The 18,779-nt window shown below is 46.2% G+C and overlaps 3 protein-coding genes across 5 annotated transcripts in view; 2 read left to right on the top strand and 1 right to left on the bottom strand.

Annotated features, from left to right (window-relative positions):
• Positions 1-18,779, bottom strand: part of TMEM114 (transmembrane protein 114) — a 996,508-nt gene that overhangs the window by 164,127 nt on the left and 813,602 nt on the right. The window lies entirely within an intron of this gene.
• Positions 1-18,779, top strand: part of PMM2 (phosphomannomutase 2) — a 278,683-nt gene that overhangs the window by 163,312 nt on the left and 96,592 nt on the right. The window lies entirely within an intron of this gene.
• Positions 1-18,779, top strand: part of ABAT (4-aminobutyrate aminotransferase) — a 106,579-nt gene that overhangs the window by 38,453 nt on the left and 49,347 nt on the right. The window contains exon 1 of one of the 3 annotated variants that reach the window (XM_050774358.1): positions 4,229-4,444. The exons of the other annotated variants lie outside the window; for them this stretch is intronic. The gene's annotated coding sequence lies outside the window, so the exon portion shown is untranslated. Of the gene's footprint in view, positions 1-4,228; positions 4,445-18,779 lie in introns of those variants that run through there. 3 annotated transcript variants of the gene reach the window in all.

The raw sequence follows: 18,779 nt of genomic DNA, 5'->3' as shown, positions 1-18,779 counted from the left end.
TGTGGTCACACAGGGTCCTGTGTTCAGAAGATCCCCCCATGTCACTGGCTTGCAATTTGTAACCATTTTCTAACAAGGGACCTCGAATATTTATTTGATGCACTGGGTCCCACACGTCATGTAGCCAGCCATGTCTGCACTCCCTTTTTATTGGATCCCATTGAGAGCCTCTCCTAGACTAAACTACTTGTTCCTGAGTCATTGCGGCAGACAGGCCCAGGCAGGCCGTGGCATTTCAGCAGATCAGATTGTATGTTCCTGTGACCACACTCCAATCCTGATGCAATGTCTCAGCCCACACAGGCCAGTACAGTAGCCGTTCATCAGATCTGGTCATTGAACATCTGACACGTGGCTATTCTAAACTCTGATGTGCTGTGAGTGTGAAATTCACACCAGATTTTGAAGACTTAGCATACACACGAAAAATAAATGCACAATATCTTATTAATAACTATATTGATAGCCGGGCATGGTAGCTCACGTCTATAAACCCAGTACTTTTGGGAGGCCGAGGCGGGTGGATCACTTGAGGTCAGGAGTTTGAGACCAGCCTGACCAACATGGTGAAACTTTGTCTCTACTAAAAATACAAAAATTAGCCAGGGGTGATGGCACACACTTGTAATCCCAGCTACTCGGGAGGCTGAGGCAGAAGAATCGCTTGAACCTGGGAGGCGGAGGTTGCAGTGAGTCGAGATCGTGCCACTGCACTCCAGCCTGGCAACAACAGCAAAACTCCATCTCAATAATAATAATAATAATAATAACTATATTTATTATGTATCAAAATTATTACATTTTAGATACAATGGGTTAAATAAGATACATGAATAAAATTGGTTGCTGCTGTTTTTGCTTTTTTCACATGGCTACCAGAAAATGTCAAATTACCTATGTGGTTTGCATTGAAAGCTTGTGTTATATTTCTGTTGGGCAGGACTGCCTTAGATCAAACTACCTGTGCCTTCATTGTGACTCCAAACCAAACCAGACCAGCAGGTGACAGCCCAGTGAATTGATTTCTACGTTACATTAACTACACTCTGACCTGGTGCTCTAGCTTAGACCAAAGTCTCCCAATCAATCCATCAGGCACCTCTTTCTGTCCCTTTTCTATTCCTTTCCCTCTTGGGATAGTCCAAGACACTGATTTTTATACCCAGTGAGTTTGTCAAGTAGCCTAAAGATATTTTTGAGGCAATGTATTGGGTAAAAAGAAACTGAAGTTGGAATCAGAAGAACTAATTTAAGAATTAAATTAAAATCCCAAATCACCTATTTTTTTTTTTTCTTTTAGAGATGGGGTCTCGCTCTGTCACCCAGGCTGATCTCAATCTCCTGGGCTCAAGCGACCCTCTCACCTTGGCCTCCCAAAGTGCTAGGATTACACGTCTGGTCCCGGATCACCTCTTCTCCACGAGGTGAGCTTGGGCGTGTTATTTCTCTGTGCAAGGAAACAGAACAGCACTAGCTTTAAAGCCTCACAGACCCGAGTTTGAAGACTGGCTCTGCCATTGACAAGCTGTGTGACACAGGATAAGCCACAACCCTCTCTGAACCTCAGACTCATCCTCAGTCTTAGAGGGTTGGTGATGCATAGTGTGTAATATGGTTGCAAGAATGGAATAAGATGAAGGAGAACAAATGTCCAACCCAGCAACTGGCACATGGCAGGTGTGCGCTTAATCCCTGCATTCTTAGTGGGATCAGTATTCCCAAGAGAGTAAACATTGGTTTATGGGGAAGAAAATAAATCTTACTCTTTATGAATAAAGTACAGGTATAAAATACAATACATAAGCCGATGTACAATTTATCTGTGGAATTAAAATTTCATGGGGTATGTAGCTAATAAAGAATCTTTAGGGGAATGACAATGAAAAAAAGTTTGAGAAACATTGCCTTAATCTGACGGATGGGCCTCAGAGGTTGCTTTTCAGTTCCGTTCCTGCGGTTGTCGGAGTATAGGGCTGAAACTCCATGATTGAATTCAGCAAGTATTTTTGAGCACCTACAATGGCCAGGCACTATTCTGGACCCTGGAAATGGACGGCACCCTCCAGGTACATGCTTCCCAGAGCTGGTCTCTGAGGTCCCCTGAGCCAGCCCCTACCCTAAATGGCAGCCTCAGTCAGGGGGGCAGGGTTTTAGAGGCCTCCTTATACCACCTTGAACAATGGGAATAGAAGTATCTGTCTCCTCAGGAGGAGATAAGATGGTGTATATGAAACCTTGACATGGTTGGCATTCATTCATAAAATCAGAGCAGATACCTACACACACAGGCATAAATGAAAGATACTTTGAATTACAGAAAAGTTAAGGTCTTTGCAAGTGAATGTAGGAATGCTGCCAGGCACACAGCGTGACTCTAGCCACCAACAAAGTGTTTCCAAGTCTGGAACTGTGTGGTCCTTGAAGGAGATATAAATGTTTCACTTGTTATATGCTGTGATTTTTGCGTACTTAGCAGTTTCTGGAGTCCGTGAAAGTGGTTTGTTTTCTCTGAACGGGAAGTGCGTTTCCTCCAATCAAGCCGACCCGATTTGTTTGTTGCTTGTTGGACTCCCCACGGGAACACAAGGTCCCACAGAACACAGCAGGACGTGTCCTTGTTTACCGAGGAATCTCTGGGGCTCAGCACAGGTGTGCAGAAAGCATTTATTGAACTGAACAAACAGATTTTATAAGCCGGACCTTCTGTGGCGTTGGCCCGGGTAGCTACTTCAGCATGGGTACAAGCATCCTTTCTAAGCCAATTCCATTCTTTCACTCCTTCTCCCTTGTAGGATCAGAAATCCAAAACTAGCTTATCCTTTTGCAGATATTTCCTTCCATATTATTTCCTACACCAGAACAAAGGCTCTCTGTGTCTCACATTCGGAGGCTTGGATTTGAAGCCCTGTCTGTTCATTTTTCTCTCCAATTTTGTCACAGGTTGGGTAACTATCTGCCTGCTAGCAATGATGTGTTCATGCTCCCTGGATTCCTGATTGAGGTGGACAGAGAGGACAGGGGCAAGAGGATGAAAGAGGTTGAGGCAGACCAGCTTCTTTCTTATGAAATCTGGATGTTCAGGCTGGTAGCAGGGCCACCGCATGTGCCAATAGTCTTTAGCAGCTCATCAGGCTATAGAAGAAGTGCCTTTACTAACTTCAAGTCCAGCCTGGGAAACACAGTGAGACCTTGTCTCTCTCTGTCTAAAAAGAAGAAGAAGAGGAAGAAGAAGGAAGAGGAGAAGGAGGAGAAGGAGAAGGAGAAGGAGGAGGAGGAGGAGGAGGAGGAAGAGGAGGAGAAGAAGTTGTTCACAATTTTTGTTTATTCATTTACTTATTTTTGAGATGGAGTTTCACTCTTGTTGCCAGATGGCAGTGCAGTGGCATGATCTCGACTCACTGCAACATTTGCTTCCCAGGTTTAAGCAATTCTTCTGCCTCAGCCTCCCGAGTAGCTGGGACTACAGGCACCTGCCACCACGCTCAGCTGATTTCTGTATTTTTAGTAGAGTTGGGATTTCACCATATTGGCCAGGCTGGTCTCGAACTTTTGACCTCAGGTGATCCGCCTGCCTCGGCCTCCCAAAGTGCTGGGATTACAGGCATGAGCCGTCGCACCCAGCCAAAATGCACAATTTTAAAGAGCTCTTTGGAAACAAAATGGCCTGCAACAGGCATCTTTTCTACATCCTATGTACTTTCTTCAATTGACCTTAAGCCAGTTAAGTGCCTCCTGACTTCACAAATAGATTTCATTCTTCGCATTTTACAGATGCAGAAACTAAGGCCCTGATGAGTTCAGCAACTTGCCTAGATAACATATCCGGCCCAGCCACACTTTAGACCCAATTTCTGGCTCATGTTACTTTCCCAACATCATTCTCAGTCTTTCTCAGGAATAGACACTTGCCTGTTTCCAAGAGCAGTATTCCTGTCTCCCTATACAAGTCACTGATGATTTTATGATGCCCAAGAGGCAGATGATAGGAAGTCATGCCTGCAGGGAGAGAGGGCTGGGGCCCATGCCGAGGGGAAAGTCAGAAGAGGCTGTTGCAGCTGAAGTCTGAGGAGAAAGCTGGATGTGAGATAAAGCGTCTGTCCCTGTGCCACCGCCCCTGAATGGGGCCCTGGTAGCCCCGTCTGCTGAGGCCCAGGGCTCCAGCTTTATGGGTTGCCATGGCGACCCCTGGCCTTGACAACCGAAGTGCACTTGGCTGAGTGTGTCTTTGTGTCCCGGTTGAGTCTGCAGAGAAGCCAGCAGCTGGGGCTGCAGATGGGAAAGGAATGTCCCCAGCATCTGCCAGCACTTTTGTGTTGGTCCTAACGGCTGATAGGAAAATGAGAGGCAGGGTCTTTTCTAGAGAGATCTAGGGGGTCCGTTTCTAACCAATGATGCATGCAAAGAGTTCGTGTTCACAGGACCTGGGAAGCTGCGGAGTAGAAAGGTGAGTCAGACGCCATCTTCGTAGGCTGCTTGTTGAGTATTTACCGTTTATTCAATGATTGTTTGCAGCCAGGCACTGCTGTGGGGCTGGGTAAACAGCAAGGACCTCTGCCAGCCCACGAAATAGTTCCAATTGGTATTACTCCCATTTTACAGATCAGGAAACTGAGGCACAGAAAGGTTAATGTGCCTGAGGTTATATGGCAGGTCAGTGAGAGGCCAGGGATGGCTAGTCTGAGGGTAAGATCATTTTGAAGGATGCAAGATTGGGGAGACGCCGGGAAGAAGCAGTTTCTTTCTTTTTTTTTTTTTTTTTTTTTTTTGAGACGGAGTCTCGCTCTGTCGCCCAGGCTGGAGTGCAGTGGCCGGATCTCAGCTCACTGCAAGCTCCGCCTCCCGGGTTTACGCCATTCTCCTGCCTCAGCCTCCCGAGTAGCTGGGACTACAGGCGACCGCCACCTCGCCCGGCTAGTTTTTTTTTGTATTTTTTAGTAGAGACGGAGTTTCACCATGTTAGCCAGGATGGTCTCGAGCTCCTGACCTCGTGATCCGCCCGTCTCGGCCTCCCAAAGTGCTGGGATTACAGGCTTGAGCCACCGCGCCCAGCCAGAAGCAGTTTCATATCCAGCACCTCGCACTCCGCCTCCACCAGTAGCCACCACAGCCTTTTTTCTCCCTGTATCCCTGGGATGTTTGACCTCCAACTCCAAGGATTTGAGGATCACGCCGACCTGTGGTCGTATGCAGGGCCCACCGTCCACCCTTTAAGGTAATTAACAGTAGTTCTCAGCCTCCGAGCCTCCAGAGCTCCCCCGATGCCCAGGTCACACCTGTGAGACTCAGACCTGCTTGGTCTGGGTGGAGCTTTGACACAAGGCTTAGCTTCTGGTGAGCGAGCATCAGGCGCAGCGAAGACTAGAAATTTCTGGCTTTTGAGCTCTAAGACCTTGAACAAGCCTTTTAGGCTTCTGAACCGGTTTTACAAGGCCAATCCTGCAGATCACCCGAAGGACCTATGGAAGGTCTATTGCGTGTAGTAGGTGAACAGTAAGTAAATAAACAGGAGCTGGTACTTTTACTATGATTATTCTTTCTCCAGAGCTAATTGCAAGAATTTGTTTCCACTTTCACCTGAATTCCTCTCACTTTACTGATTTTAACATTGAATTCGGCCTCTTAGCTCATTTAGCCCCTCCCCACAATGCACCAGACACATGAGGGAAGCAGAGAGAGCTAATTAGCATTTTAATCAAAAGAAAAGGGACGAGGAGAAGTGGGTGGGACTGAAGAGCTCACTATCTGGCTAGACCAGGGTTTTGACTTGTTTTGACTGAGACACACAGTAAAGAATAGAACTTACTTCAGGCCCACTGCACGGCTGAAACAAAAATTAGCAGCGTTGGCCGGGCGCGGTGGCTCAAGCCTGTAATCCCAGCACTTTGGGAGGCCGAGACGGGCAGATCACGAGGTCAGGAGATCGAGACCATCCTGGCTAACACGGTGAAACCCCGTCTCTACTAAAAAAATACAAAAAACTAGCCGGGCGAGGTGGCGGTCGCCTGTAGTCCCAGCTACTCGGGAGGCTGAGGCAGGAGAATGGCGTAAACCCAGGAGGCGGAGCTTGCAATGAGCTGAGATCCGGCCACTGCACTCCAGCCTGGGCGACAGAGCGAGACTCCGTCTCAAAAAAAAAAAAAAAAAAATTAGCAGCGTTTGCTACGTACCCTGACAATTCCTATTCTGTTTGATTTACTGATTGATTTAAATTTCTCTTTCAGTTCTGACCATGTCAAGGAAAGGGTCCCCATGCGATACCAGTCTGCCTTTAACACCTGTCTGCTCTCTCCCAGTCTCTAGAGAAAGGAAAGAGACAGGCCTGGGGCTGTGGCCTTGGGCAGTCAACTCTGTCTGGCTTTTAATTGAATAACTTGCTTTAATTTTATTATGTTCTTTTCCCAGTTGCCTTTGTAGCAAATAAAATTTGAGGGGGGAAGGTAGCAATTAGGTTTTTTTAATCTGTTACATTTTTCTTCATAGAGATGGGAGTTTCACCATGTTAGCCAGGCTAGTCTCAAACGCCTGGCCTCAGCTGATCCACCTGCCTCGGCCTCCCAAAATTCTGGGATTACAGGCATGAGCCACTGCACCTGGCCAGAAGGTAGCAATTGGAAAGAATTCTAGGAAAATTACTTTTCTAAATTGAAAAAGCAAGTTGATTTCAAGAAAAATGTTAAGTAAACACAAGTCATATGAGAAGAGCTCAAAGGAAGGGTAGTGCATGGTTTGGGAAATGCACGGAGGAGATTGGGGGTCTCAGAGACCAGGAGGGCCAGCAGCCAACATGCTGTCACTTCAGATTTTCAGCTTTCTCCAACCTTCTTGGTCACAACTTCATGGCATGCCAGTGCTCTGAAAGCACCTCCCTTCTCAATCAAGACTCCTTCGCCCGCTTGTTTCCCCAGATGTGCATATCCAGGGTCCAGCAGATTGCAAAGGGCCCGGTAGAATCAAACAGGGAGATATTAATGCCACTTCCAGGTAGGAGCAAGGCTTGGGAAAATGTTGTGGCAAATTCTCAGTAATGTAGAACTCTTAGCACGCTTGTCAGGTGTTTCTCAGAGTCCGAACGGGCCTTAGAAACAATGTGATCCAGCCAGGCAAGGTGGCTCATGCCTGTAATCCCAGCACTCTGGGAGGCCAAAGCCAGCAGATCACTTGAGGTCAGGAGTTCAAGACCAGCCTAGCCAACATGGTGAAACCCCGTCTCTACAAAACATACAAAAATTAGCCAGGTGTGGTGGTGTGCACCTGTAATCCCCGCTACTCAGGAAACTGAGGCAGGAGAATCACTTGAACCAGGGAGGCAGAGCTTGCAGTGAGCCAAGATCACACCACTGCACTCCAGCCTGGGCAGCAGAGTAAGACCCTGTCTCTCAAAAAAATAAAATAAGAGCAAGAAAGGAAGCCAAGAGGCCATTTAGGATATCATTGCCTTCATCTAGGAGAAGGATGATGGCAAGAGTGTGTTGGAGACTTGCCCACAAGCAGGGATATACTGGAACCCTGGGCACCCAGCGCCCTTCTATCATCATCGATGCTTCAGACATCTAGACTGAGGAGAGCCTTCCCTTGTGGCAGCCTGCATCTGGGGTTTGCAGTGCAAGCCTGCAGGGAAAGTCTGCCTATCTGTGGGGCCTCTTTCCTTGGCAACTCCTGAAATCTCCAGGAATCTCAGACCATGGGGCTCTAGAATCAATGATTACATCTTCAGCAGAAAGTGTAAGACAGGAGCAAGTCAGGGACAGAGTAAATGCAAATGACTTGTGTGCCTATGATTGTCCAGGATGTGTTCATCCGTCATCCCTAATTCCCAGCACAACCCTGCAGTGCGAGAGGCGCCACTGTCTCCAATCTACGAATCAGGAAACTGAGGCTCAGAGCGTTTTTGTAAGTTTCACCCTGTTAAACAAGTACCTAAGATAGGGCGGTGGTTTGGACCCAAGCTTTATATTATTATTATTATTTATTTATTTATTTATTTATTTTTGAGACAGAGTCTTGCTCTGTCACCCAGGCTGGAGTACAATCGCACAATCTCGGCTCACTGCAACCTCCACCTTGTGGGTTCAAGCAGTTCTCCTGCCTCAGCCTCCCAGTAGCTGGGATTACAGGCACCTGCCACGACGCCCGGCTAATTTTTGTGTTTTTAGTAGAGGCAGGATTTCACTATTTTGGCCAGGCTGGTCTTGAACTCCTGACCTCAGGTGATCCGCCCGCCTCAGCCTCCCAAAGTGCTGGGAATCCAGGTGTGAGTCACCGTGCCCAGCCCCTAGCTTTATATTCTAAAACCCAAGCTCAAATGCCACCTCCATGCACAACCCACATATCCTCATTATCTCTTATGGTGCACATAACAGACATCACTAATCTATCACATTGTTTCCCCCTAAAAACCTGAAAGAGTGCTTCCTGCTAACAGGTCAAAAAATAATGAAAAATAAAAAATAAGTAAACCTAAAAGAGGCTGTAAAGTCTTTTTGTTGACTGCTCCAAAGAGGCAATACTCATTGGCCAGCACTGGCATGTGTTGTAACATTTGTTTGCCATTTTAATACTGCACAGAAAATTAACTTCTCTTGACCAGGCATGGTGGTTCACACCTGTCATCCCAGCACTTTGGGAGGCCAAGGTGGGAGGATTGCTTGAGCCCAGGAGTTTGAGATCAGCCTGGGCAACATAGGGAAACCCCATCTCTCCAAAAAAGAAATACAAAAATTAGCCAGGTGTGGTGGCATGTGTCTACAGTCCCAGCTACTCAGTAGGCTGAAATGGGAGGATCACTTGAGCCTGGGAGCCAGAGGTTGCCGAGATGGCACCACCGCACTCCAGCTTGGGCAACAGAGCCACACCTTGTCTCAGGAAAAAAAAAAAAAAAAAGGTTGCAAGCTTGGGGTCCCACAACCTGTAGCAGGTGGAAATTCAAGAATAAGTCTGTGTGATCGGAGTGTGTCATTACTCTACGTGCACTTTTTTGCTCCTCTCTCTTCCCATCTATAAAAGAGAGCCAACTCCATAATAATCTCTTTTTCTTTTTCTTTCTTCCTTTTTTTTTTTTTGAGATAGAGTCTCACTCTGTTGCCCAAGCTGGAGTGCAGTGGCACAATCTCGGCTCACTGCAATCTCCTCCTCCCAGGTCCAAGCGATTCTCCTGCCTCAGCCTCCCAAGTATCTGGGATTACAGGCGCCTGCCACTGCACCTGGCTGATTTTGTATTTTTAGTAAAAATGGGGTTTCTCCACATTGGTCAGGCTGGTCTCGAACTCCCGACCTCAGGTGATCTGCCCATCTCGGCCTCCCAAAGTGCTAGGATTATAGGTGTGAGCCACTGCACCTGCCTCTTTTTCATTTTTATTAAGATAAACATAATATTAACCTTTTTAAGTGAAAATTCTGACCCTTTTAGATCATTCCCAATGCTAAGCAGCCACCACCACTATCTAATTCCAGATGTTTTTCATCACCCCAGAGACCCTGGTAACCATTAAGCAGTCACCTCTTATTCCTCCCAGGCCCCTGGCAACCACTAATTTATTTTCTGTCTTTATGGATTTACCTACTCTTGAAGGTTCCTATAAATGGATTCATAGACTATAGGGCCTTTTACCTCTGCATTCATTCATATAGCATAAAAAATATTTTGAGATTTATCCATGTTGTAGCATGTGTCAGAACGTCATTCCTTTTTATGACTGAATAATAGTCCATTGTAAGGATAGACCACGTTTTGCTTGTTCATTCATCCGTTGAGGGACATCTGGGTTTTTTCCACCATTCAGTGATTGCGAATAGTGCTGCTATGCCTATTTGTTTGAGTCTCTATTTTTTTTTTTTTTTTTTTTTTTTTTGAGGCAGAGTCTCGCTCTGTAGCCCAGGGCTGGAGTGCAGTGGCGTGATCTTGGCTCACTGCAAGCTCCGCCTCCCGGGTTTATGCCATTCTCCTGCCTCAGCCTCCCTAGTAGCTGGGACTACAGGCACCCGCCACCTCGCCCGGCTAGTTTTTTTGTATTTTTTAGTAGAGACGGGGTTTCACCGTGTTAGCCAGGATGGTCTCGATCTCCTGACCTCGTGATCCGCCCGCCTCGGCCTCCCAAAGTGCTGGGATTACAGGCTTGAGCCACCGCGCCCGGCCTAGTCTCTACTTTCAATTCTTTGGGTTGATGCAAAGTCATTTACTTTTGCACCAACCTAATACTTAGGGGTGGATTTGCTGGGTCATGTAGTAGTAATTATATGCTTAACTTTTTGAGGAACTCGTAATTCTTAAAAGGCCATGACAACTCTAGGACTGAGGGTTTAGGAGCTAATCCCTGCCTTCTTCTCATCAACTCCCAACCCAGTAGGTGCTCTCCAATATACCTGCCTCGAGAGCCCCTCCCCAGCTCAATGACCCCAGCATCTCATTGACATGCTGAGTGCATGCTCCCTGCCCTCCCTGGGAGCCTGCCTAAACACAGACCCTTCTGTGTATTCTTTCTATTTTCTTTTATCTACCTGGGAGCCTGCCTAAACACAGACCCTTCTATTTATTCTTTCTATTTTCTTTTGTCTATCTCCCATTCAACTCCCAACTACCCTTCCCAGCCTCTGGTACCCATCCTTCTACTCTCTATGCCCATGAATTCAATTGATTTGATTTTTAGATCCCACAAATAAGTGAGAATATGCGCTGCTTGTCTTTGAGTGCCCGGCTTTTTTTAACATGATGATCTCCAGTTCCATCCATGTTGTTGCAAATGACTAGATCTCATTCTTCTTTTTTTTTCTTTTCTTTCCTTTTGCTTTTCTTTCTTTCTTTCTTTCTTTTCTTTCTTTCTTTTCTTTCTTTCTTTTCTTTCTTTTCTTTCTTTTCCTGAGACGGAGTCTCAATCTGTCACCCAGGCTGGAGTGCAGTGGCGCCATCTCTGCTCACTGCAATCTCTGCCTCCCGGGTTCAAGCAATTCTCCTGCCTCAGCCTCCCTAGTAGCTGGGACTACAGGCATGGGCTACCACACCCAGCTGATTTTTGTTTTTTGTAGAGATGGGGTTTCACCTTATTAGCCAGGCTGGTCTCAAACTCCCGGCCTCAGGTGATCCACCTGCCTCAACCTCCCAAAGTGCTGGCATTACAGGCGTGAACCACCACGCCCGGCCTGGATCTTATTCTTTTTATGGCTGAATCGTACTCTATTGCGTGTATGAACCACATCTTCTTTATCCATTCATGTGTTATTGGACACTCAAGTTGCTTCCAAATCTTAGCTATTGTAAGCAGTGCTGCAACAAACATAGAAGTGCAGATATCGCTTCAATATACTGAGTTCCTTTCTTTTGTGTATTTACCCAGCAGTGGGATTCCTGGATCATATGGTAGCTCAATTTTTAGTTTTTTGAGGAACCTCCAACTGTTCTCCATAGTGGTGGTACTAGTTTACATTCCCACTAACAATGTACAAGGGTGCCCTTTGCTCCACATCCTCCCCAGCATTTGTTATTGCCTGTCTTTTGGATATAAGCCATTTTAACTGGGGTGAGATGATAGCTCTTTGTAGTTTTGATTTGCCTTCTCTGATGATCCGTGATGTCAAGCACCTTTTCATATGCTTGTTTGCCGTTTGTATGTCTTCTTTTGAGAAATGTCTATTCAGATCTTTTGTCCATTTTTTGATCGAATTATGAGGTTTTTTTTTTTCTATAGAGTTGTTTGAGCTCCTTTGTATATTCTGGTTATTAGTCCCTTGTCAGGGGAGAAGTTTGTAAAAATTTTCTCTTGTTCTATGGGTTGCCTCTTCACTTTGTTGATTGTATCCTTTGCTGGAGCACAGACCCTTCTGGATGCAACTAGAGCAGCTGGGCTCCCTCCTCCCTTTGAGAAGGTCTCCAGAGGGTCCTATCAATCAAGATCAGCCTAGAAATTGTTGCCCGCGGTTGGCTCCAGCTGACCGCACCCTCACCTTCCCTCCCAGCGCTCTATGATTTCATACCACAACCACCCTTGCTATGCACCAGGATCCTTAGCTACTCCGTGTCGTCATACACCTCTGAGCACTTGCCTTATCCCTGTTTTCTTCTTTGCCTTCTGAAGTCTCCTAACTTTTGAAGGTGAGCTCAGGCAACAACTCCCTGACATTGTCATCCCAGCCAGAATGAATCTCCCCATGTTCCCTTAGCACGTCACTCACACCAGCAAACTAGTCATGATTCTGTTCTATCTTACGCAGAATTTGTTGTTGACAGTGAACTGGAAAATTTTTATGTACATATCATGCTGGGTTATTTTAAGAAATTATTCACATGATGGGTAAAGCAGCCTAGTACATTAAATTCTTCCTTTTTTTTCCGCTCATAGTTCTCTGCCACTAAATTATGAGCTTCAGAAAGAAAGCAATTTATCCATCTTAGTTTCTCCTAAGAGAAGTGATGCATTGGCCAGGAGCAGTGGCTCATGCCTGTAATCCCAACCTATTGGGAGAGTCCAAGATGGGAGGATCACTTGAGCTCAGGAGTTCGAGACCAGCCTGGGCAACATAGCAAGACCTCATCTCTACTAAAAATTTTAAAAATTAGCCAGGCATGATGGCAAATGCCTGTAGTCCCTGCTACTTGGATGGCCGAGATGGGAAGAGTGCTAGAGCCCAGGAGATAGAGGCTGCAGTGAGCCCTGATCACCCCACTGCACTCCAGCCTGGGCGACAGAGAGAGACCCTGTCTGAGACAGAGAGAGAGAGATTGATTATATCTAAACGATGTAGTGCCTTGCTGATAACAGGTGCCTAATTAACTTTTGCTGATTGAATTAGTGGGCGGGAGGGAGTGAATGAATGACATTAACTCTTCCAATTGTTTGAAATATATTGTGCTAAGAATTAATGTCTAACAGAGATTAGATTTTGTTATAAGGTCAATTTTCAACTGCAGGCCACCAAAATGTCACCACGGTATACTTTCCAATGTGACATGTTGTGATTGAAAGCGTGTGGGTTTGGCTCTCACTTTTGCAGAATATTCAAATGTTGAGTTATCTGAGATACTTGGATTTTCAAAAACATGTTTAATGGAAATTGAATTGTGTGTCGCCTCTGTGCTCCCTGTTTGAGACAAGTGGTTTTAAAGGAAAGACATCAACTGCACTTTCTACATAGTTACTGTGTTGCTAAATTAATAGGCTTGCATTGAGTCCCATACGCTGGGATAGAAAAAAAAAAAATTACATAGTTACTGTGTTGCTAAATTAATAGGCTTGCATTGAGTCAGATATCCTAGAATAGAAAAAAATAATAATCCATTGAGTTATTAAGAAAAGAGTTCGGGCCGTGCACAGTGGCTCACTCCTGTAATTCCAGCACTTTGGGAGGCTGAGGCGGGTGGATCGCAAGGTCAGGAGACTGAGAACCTCCTGGCCAACATGGTGAAACCCCATTTCTACTAAAAATACAAAAATTATCTGGGTGTGGTGGCGCGTGCCTGTAATCCCAGCTACTAGGGAGGCTGAGGCAGGAGAATTGCTTGAACCAGGGAGTCAGAGGTTGCAGTGAGCTGACATCACGCCACTGCACTCCAGCCTGGCAACAGAGTGAGACTTCGTCTCAAAAAAAGAGTTTGGTTTCTCAGTTAATTCATGACCACACTTTCCAAGCCCATACTTTCTCAAAAAGTTTCCTCTGATGAAAAGCAATAACATTTATTCTGTGAACTAGGTCATTTTTATTCATGAAGCCTCATAACAATAGCTAGGGGCCGGGCACGGTGGCTCATGCCTGTAATCTCAACACCTTGGGAGGCCAAGGCAGGCAGATCACTTGAGCTCAGAAGTTCGAGACCAGCCTGCACAACGTGACAAAAACCTGGCCCTACTGAAAATACCAAAACTAGCTGGGCGTGGTGGCCTTTTCCTGTAGTTCCAGGTACTTGGGAGGTGGGAGGATGGCCTGAGCCTGGGAGAGACAGAGGTTGCAGTGAGCCAAGATTACACCACAGCACTCCAGCCTGGGTGACAGAGGCAGACCCTGTCTCAAAAACAAGAACAAAAACAGCTAGGTGTTTTTTTATTATCTGTATTAACTGATGTTACAATGCATGGAGGCAGGAGCTTTGGGGTCAGACAGTCTCAGGTAAGCCTATGACTGAGGCCACATGTCATAACCTCTCAGAGCCTCCCTTTTATCATCTCTGAACAGGGAGATACCCTACTTCAATAGATGGTTGAGCAAAGTGAGGGGAGTAATGTACCCTTCAGAACGTCTCACACAGACTGGGCACCGTGGCTTATGCCTATAACCCCAGTACTTTAGGAGGCCAACGTGGGAGGATCACTTGAGCCCAGGCGTTTGAGACCAGCCTGGGCAACATAGCAAGACCTCATCTCTAAAAAAATATATTTAAAAATTAACTGGGCATGGTGGTGCATGCCTGTAGTCCCAGCTACTTTGCGGGGCTAAGGTGGGAGGATCTCTCGAGCCCAGGAGTTCAAGGCTGCAGTGAGCCATGATCACACCACTGCCTTCTAGTCTTTTTTTGGTCTAGCCCTTTTTTGTCTAAAAAAAAAAAAAAAAAAAAAAAGACCCTGTTTGAATGCTGGCTCATCTCAGTGGGTAGAGGGTGTTGTCAGGACTCTGGCCCAGCCCCGTCTAGTCAACCACGGCCAGTAGGGCCAGGTCTACACCCCTGTAGAGGAATGGGGAAGTGTCTGAGAATGGGGAGAATGGTGTGCCAAGCAGACACCCCAGAAGATACTTCCTGCACCAACCCCACCCCACCCGTGATAGTACCTCAGTTGTCTGAAGACAGGATAATGACCTGTCTCTGTCTTCTAGGAGCTACCTCCTAGGGCTCTGCGCATGAAATGAGATGGTCCTACAGCACTAGCTGAGAGCCTGCACATAGCAAGTGCCCAGTACTTGATAATGCTTGGAGGGCAAGGGTGGCCTCTAATTGATCTTTGTGTGCCCTTGTACCCAGTGGAGGGTCCGGCACATGGTAGGTGTACCATGAATGTTCGTAACACAAATGCATCAATGGTAACCACCTCCCTCCTTCATTTACTCTTTCCTTCTAATAATACAGGCAACATTCTATTAGCTCTGTGGGCAGCCAGAGCATGCTGCCAACTCGCCATCCTGGGCTCAGTGCCTGATTCTCCACACTATTCCTGCCCTGTGCTGCTCAGCCCACGCGTTTCCCAGCACCTGCACCTCTACTCTGAATCCAGCCTGTCGTTCCTCCTTGCCCCGTTCTGTCTCCTTGGATTCAGGCCTCCCCTCCAGCTGTGGGATCTCTCTAGGTCTGTATTTATCACCTCTGGTTGGCACTTCCTGTATGCTGTCATCACAGGAGCATAAGCGTGGGAGAAGCCTCTTGATCTTCATCTGGGTCCAGGATGGAACTTCTGTCCACTGTGGGGCTGGGTAGAGTCGGGCAGCCCAAGCCAGGGCTGCATGAGGAGAGGGCTGTGTCCCCAGGGTCTGTCACAGAGTAAGTTTCAGGTCTCATAATTTGCAATAAATCCATGCATTAGGCACAAGCCAGGATTCCTGAGCCAGATATCTCTCAATCCCAATGCTCACTCCACCACCAACTTGCTGTGTCCTGGGTAAATCATATGGCTTCTTTTTAAAAAATAAATTATTTTAATTTGTTTACTATCCAAAGTACTCATTAATTATTTATTTATCAAGAGAAACTATTTGTAATTTTTGTGTGTGTGTGCGATGGAGTCTCACTCTATTGCCCAGGCTGGAGTGCAGTGGTGCGATCTCAGCTCACTGCCATCTCTGCCTCCCAGCTTCAAGTGATTCTTGTGCCTAATTTTTGTATTTTTAGTAAAGACAGGGTTTTACCATGTTGGCCAGGCTGATCTCGAACTCCTGACGTCAAGTGATCCACCTGCCTTGGCCTCCCAAAATTCTGGGATTACAGGAGTGAACCACTTACCGGTCCAAAGAGAAGCTATTTCTTAGCCCACATATTCATGTTTCATGGTTCAGGAACACAGGTCAGTGATAAACTTCTAGGTAATTCAACCCAAAGAAATTCTTTATATTCCAAAATCAGTTTGCACTCTGAACAATAACAGTTGTCCTCATCGCCTCTGCATATGCCTTCCTTCTTGGTTCAGCCACAGCAAACTTAGAGAGCTGCAACGCTCCAACTCTCTATAAGTCAATAGACTGCTCTGACAATGTGAAATCGCAGATACTGGGCCAGAAGGCCACACACCTGAGTTTTGTCAAGGCACTGGAAATCGAGGTAGTTGTCCTTGATAGGTATGTCAACCTCAACACCAATGTCTTTCCTGGATCACTTTTTTTTTTTAACTGTGATTTTAAAAATCACACACATGGCCGGGCGCGGCAGCTCACGCCTGTAATCCCAGCACTATGGGAGGCCGAGGCGGGTGGATCATGAGGTCAGGAGATCCAGACCATCCTGGCTAACACAGTGAAACCGCATCTCTACTAAAAATATAAAAAAATTAGCCGGGCGTGGTGGCGGGTGCCTGTAGTCCCAGCTACTCGGGAGGCTGAGGCAGGTGAATGGCGTGAACCCGGGAGGCAGAGCTTGCAGTGAGCCGAGATCGCGCCACTGAACTCCAGCCTGGGCGACAGCGAGACTCCGTCTCAAATAAATAAATAAATAAATAAATATCACACACATAACATAAAATTTACCATCTTCACCATTTTTAAGTATCCAGTACAGTAATATAAGCACTTTTTTTTTTTTTTTTTTTTTTTTTTTTGAGACGGAGTCTCGCTCTGTCACCCAGGCTGGAGTGCAGTGGTGCAATCTCGGCTCACTGCCAGCTCCACCTCCCGGGTTCACGCTGTTCTCCTGCCTCAGCCTCCCGAGTAGCTGGGACTACAGGCGCCAGCCACCACGCCTGGCTAATTTTTTGTATTTTTAGTAGAGACGGGGTTTCACCATGTTAGCCAGGGTGGTCTCCATCTCCTGACCTTGTGATCTGCCCACCTTCTGTTTCTAGGAGGTTGACTACTTTAGATGTTTCACATGAGAGGAATCATGCAGTATCTGATCTTTTGCAACTGGCTTATTTCACTTAGCATAGTATCTTCCAGGCTCATCCATATTGCAGCATGTGACAGGTTTTCCTCCTTTTTTAAGGCTGCATAATATTCCACTGTGTGGATATGGCATATTTTTTCCCATTCATCTGTCAATGGACGTCTAGGTTGCTTCCATCTCTTGGCTATTGTGAATAATGCTACAGTGAACATGGGTTAAAATGCATCACTTCTGGAGCCTCAGTTTCCTCATCCGTAAAATGGGGATAATCATGCCTGCCCCATTGTTGCTGGCACATGAAGAAAGCCTGATAAATCATGCTCCTAGCACCTTTCACTTTTCCTTCAAGATGCTTCTCCCCACCATAATGATGCCCTTTTAATGTTATGATTCATTTCACTCTCTTTGTTACTCATGAGGATGTAAGCTCCAGGCCTGCCTCATTCACCCCTGTATGTCCAGCCTGAGAAACAGTACTTGTTACAAAGTTAGCACTCAATGGAGTACTTGTTGCAAAATAAATAGAGGGATTTTGATGGAGTGTTTGGGCTAAGTGTTGCGTAACCGTGAGGTTTGCTGACTCTGGGGTCACACACAACTGAGTTCTGCTTTCAGATCCACCACTTAACCTCTCTGTGCCTCAATTCCCTCCTCTGTAAAAAGACCATGGAGCATAGTTGTGCATGTTAATAATAGTAATAAATATTAATCATACTGTATATAAAGCGTTTTGTGCCGCATGCATCACACAGAAAGGACTCAGGAAACAGGGTCCATGAAGAGGAATGACACATGAATGGTGCTGTCGCTGTTCTGAGATACAAGTTTTGTTCTGAGATTCAATACCGTTTATGTAAAAAATACACATGCCAATTAACAAAACAGGTTTTTAGCAGAAAGATCTACAAACAGAAGGATGCACAGAAAACACATTTAAATGATGTTCTGGAGAGAGGGAACAGGGAGCAAGGAGAGATGATAAAAGGAAACAAACTAGGGGATAGGGGGTGCTCCAGGTTCCCAGTAAGAATGGCAATCAGGGCTGGACACGGTGGTTCATACCTGTAATCCCAGCACTTTGGGAGGCCGAGACAGGCAGATTACTTGAGGTCAGAAGTTCGAGACCAACCTAGCCAACATAGTGAAACCCAGTCTCTATTGAAAAAAAAAAAAAAAAAAAAAAGCTAGGCGTGGTGGCATGCTCCTGTAATCCCAGTTACTCAGGAGGCTGAGGTTGCAGTGAACCAAGATTGAGCCACTGCACTCCAGCCTGGGCGATAGAATGAGACTCCATCTCAAAAAAAAAAAAAAAGTGAATTAAAGTATGTATTCAGTGTTATATAGTTTTGGGTTTTTTTTGAAACAGGGTCTCACTTTGTCACCCAGGCCGGAGAGCAGTGGCATGATTATGGCTCATTGCAGCCTCAAATTCCTGGGCTTAGGCGATCCTCCCACCTCAGCCTCCTGAGTAGCTGGGACTATAGGCACGCACCACCACACCCAGCTAATTTTTAAAGTTTTTGTGAAGATGGGATCTTGCTATGCTGCCCAGACTGGTCTAGAACTCCTGGACTCAAGAAATCCTTGGTCTCCCAATGTGCTGAGATGACAGGTGTGAGCCACCATTCCTGGCCTAATATATAAAGTGCATGTTCAGTATAAAACCCAAGCATTTGACAATATCAGAAGAACCTTCTCCACTAGGTGGGAAGTGGTGGGGATGGGATCTTTGACTGAGAGAGAAGTGGTCTTCGTGGGACTAAGTCTGCATTTCTGG

Source organism: Macaca thibetana, chromosome 20 (genome assembly GCF_024542745.1).
Source record: "Macaca thibetana thibetana isolate TM-01 chromosome 20, ASM2454274v1, whole genome shotgun sequence".
Lineage (NCBI taxonomy): Eukaryota > Metazoa > Chordata > Mammalia > Primates > Cercopithecidae > Macaca > Macaca thibetana.
This window is presented reverse-complemented; position numbering and strand designations above follow the sequence as displayed.